The 3,203-nt window shown below is 32.1% G+C and overlaps 1 long non-coding RNA gene across 1 annotated transcript; it reads right to left on the bottom strand.

Moving 5' to 3' along the window:
* Positions 1-213: 213 nt before the first annotated feature.
* Positions 214-1,071, bottom strand: LOC121208444 (uncharacterized). The gene is made up of 2 exons (XR_005903486.1): positions 765-1,071; positions 214-418 (listed from the first exon to the last, which is right to left on the bottom strand). It is a non-coding gene; the product is annotated as an uncharacterized lncRNA (long non-coding RNA).
* Positions 1,072-3,203: the final 2,132 nt, after the last annotated feature.

Raw genomic sequence — 3,203 nt, 5'->3', positions numbered from 1 at the left:
AGGGAACAAGTTGAAGATAGCAGCTTTGGCATCCCTGTGTTTATAGGGAACAGATCGAAGAACTCAAAACTCGGCAAGCCCAAGCAAAATTGGGTCTTTTTAGTCTTTGCTCTATTCCTGTTAACACAACAATGAGCAAATAGGGGCAGCTGTAGAACCCATATTTTGCCTGGGCCTTAAAATAAATAAATCAAATTTTGAAAAAAAAAAAAGAAAAAATCAAAATGCCCATTAAAAGTCCATTTACAAACAAAGCTACCAACCCAATTACAACCCAAAAATTAAAACCTAAAAGAAGCCCAAAAGCTTAGAAACCCTAGCCCACAACCTATTTTCAGAAATTAGATACCCTAGCCGCAAGCCTCAACCACCCACTTCCAACCACTACCAAGTGGCACATGCCTCCACCACCGTTTGCCTGCCATACAAGAAGAAGAAAAGATAGCAAATATATATAATAAAGTTTGTAAATGGCTATAAAAGCCATACTAGAACCGATTGTAAAGGGGGGAGGGGATCGATGGTATTTTGAGGAAGAATCGATTGTATTTTGGGGAGAGAACAGATTGTATTAGAGGGGGTTGTATTACAGAGACTTTTGGGAGAAATCAAAAGGAGAAAACAAGTTCAAAAGGTGTTTGTCCTTATTTTTATTTTTTTGATCTTCTTTTTATTCGTTCGTTTTATCTATTTTACAAATATTTTTAACAAAGAAAAAAACTTGTAAAAAATATAAAAAAAAGGGAAAGAGGGAAGGATCTTACCGGTGTTCAGTTTTCCAACATCGTGGACGACCGAGGAAGCCACCGCCGAGGATTGGTGGCCGGAAACCGAATGGATTCTTGAGTTCTAGGGTGCTTCTCATTAATTTTTGAAGGTTTTTGGGTCATTTTAACCCTAAATCCGGGCTCTACTCGAGAAGAGAAGCGAAAAAGGGCCTCGGAAGATTTTCCGGTCACAGTGGACGGCGGCGCCGCCGTCGGTGGCCGGTGACCGGCGTGACGGTTGATGGCCGGTCCGATGACTGGAGGAGGGGAAGGGTTGAGAGAGTTGAGAGCCTTCTCTCTATTTTGAAAAATGAATGTAGGGTGGTAAGGTGGTGTTTTAACTCTTTTTTTTGTTATTTTTTTCTTAAAAAAAAGGTTTTTTTTATGATAAAAAAAGAGAAAATAAAGTATGGTTTTAATTAATAATAAAAACAAAATAGTATGGGGGAATGATTTTAATTAATAATAAAAACAAAATAGTATGGGGGAATAGTTTTAATTAATAATAAAACAAAATAGTATGGGGGAGTAGTTTTAATTAATAATAAAACAAAGTAGCATGGGGGGAGTGGAATCAACTTTTTTGCTTGGGACCATGCATGTTACCTTTAATTGGGTAATTTGCGCAATTGGTCCCCTCCTTTGTGCTAGCCTTCAATCGGGTCATATTTAAGTTTTATATTATTTTAAATTGGCCCTGCAGTCTGTGTGCTATTTCAATTTGCCCCATTTGCACGGTATTTTAAGATTTGGGGCATTTTTAATTTTAGATCTCGGACATTTATATGCAATTAATTTTAGCCCAAAATTTTGTTTCAATACTTTGTTTTACTTGTAAGTTATCTCTTGGATTTTGTTTCTTCTCTCAATTAAGTTTCAGTTATTCTTTTTAGAATAAACATGTTTCTACATCTTATTTTGATTTCATACTTTTGTAATTATTATTTTTCTCTTTTCTTTTTTTTTTTCACGTGCATACCTGTTTATATGAAATACCTTTATATTATTATTACTACCATATGTATATATTTATAATATTACTAATAGTTTATTTTTTTACATTATTATGTATATACCATGTAAATATTTTAATATTATATTATGTATACATTATATATATATATATCTTTTAATATTGTATTTTTATTGTTTTGCATATGCCCTAATATTATATCGTTTATATATATTTTTTTATTTCCCATATTATCTTACTTTATATATTTTTTAACTATATCATGTATATGCTACTACTATATATCTATTTATGTAGTATTATTAATAGTTGTTTCTAATAGTATGATTATTTCTAATATGTATATATTATGTATTTACGTTCAATATTATATATCGTATATTTCTAATACTATTACGTTATTACTACTATTACACTATTATTATATTTTTACCCATTACTCTTTAAATACACTTGTTTTACCTTTTACTCTTCACTCACTATATATATTGTTTACTTATCTATATATTCACATACATATATATAATTTCACACATCATTCCAAAATTTTTATTTGTATTATTAGATTGTTTATTTATTACTAGTTTTTTTTAATCTCGAATATTTCCTAGCTTATTTGTTATTATCTTTTTATTCATTTTATTCATTTATTTGTTACCTCGAAATAAGATTTTTTGCAAATAAGGCAATGCTTGGTGTTTGAAAATTTCGAGAAAGCAGTGTCCTAACTTATTGGGTTGCCACTTTTCTCGTTGAATTCGAATAATTAAGTACCCTTCTAAGTTTTTAGAGGTTTTCTAAATGCAAGCCCCTATCTTGGAATTTCAAAGCAATATGTCCTAACTTATTGGATATAACGTTTTGCTGTTTCGAGATAGGAATTTCAAAAAAGGGATAACTTAATGTCAATACTTTGACGCTAGTGAATCCTAATTTTCAAAGTTAAAATATTTTAAAGAGGACTACATCTTAAATTTTTTTTCTTTCGACATTAAAGACATTTGATAATCAATTAGGTACCAATTTTGGGCGTTACGAGGGTGCTAATCCTTCCTCGTACGTAACCGACCCGAACCCGTTCTTTTATTTCGTGGACCAAAACTAATGATTTTAAAACAAAATGTTTTAAAGGTGATCCAATCACACCCAAAAAGATTGGTGGCGACTCCCGTTTTCATTTTTTAAAATCGATTCCCATTTTCCAAAACTCGATCTGATAATGGTTTCGACAAAGTCAATATCTCTTTCCCCTTCTCCGCACGTTCACAGATGAAACCCTTGTGTTTGGCTTAGCAGTCCACGAAGATACCAAAGAGCTTCGTATGGTCGAGGGTAAATATTTAGGATACCAGCTTTTCAATATGTGTAAACAAGAAAGCAGTGTAGAAAAAGCATGACTGAATGTATATTCCAGCTGGAAAAGGATGAAACTCAACAAGATTCATCATCATTGGGATGCTGAT

Source organism: Gossypium hirsutum, chromosome A10, assembly GCF_007990345.1.
Source record: "Gossypium hirsutum isolate 1008001.06 chromosome A10, Gossypium_hirsutum_v2.1, whole genome shotgun sequence".
Classification (NCBI taxonomy): domain Eukaryota; kingdom Viridiplantae; phylum Streptophyta; class Magnoliopsida; order Malvales; family Malvaceae; genus Gossypium; species Gossypium hirsutum.
The sequence above is the reverse complement of the archived record's forward strand: the minus strand, read 5'-3'. Positions and strand labels throughout refer to the sequence as shown.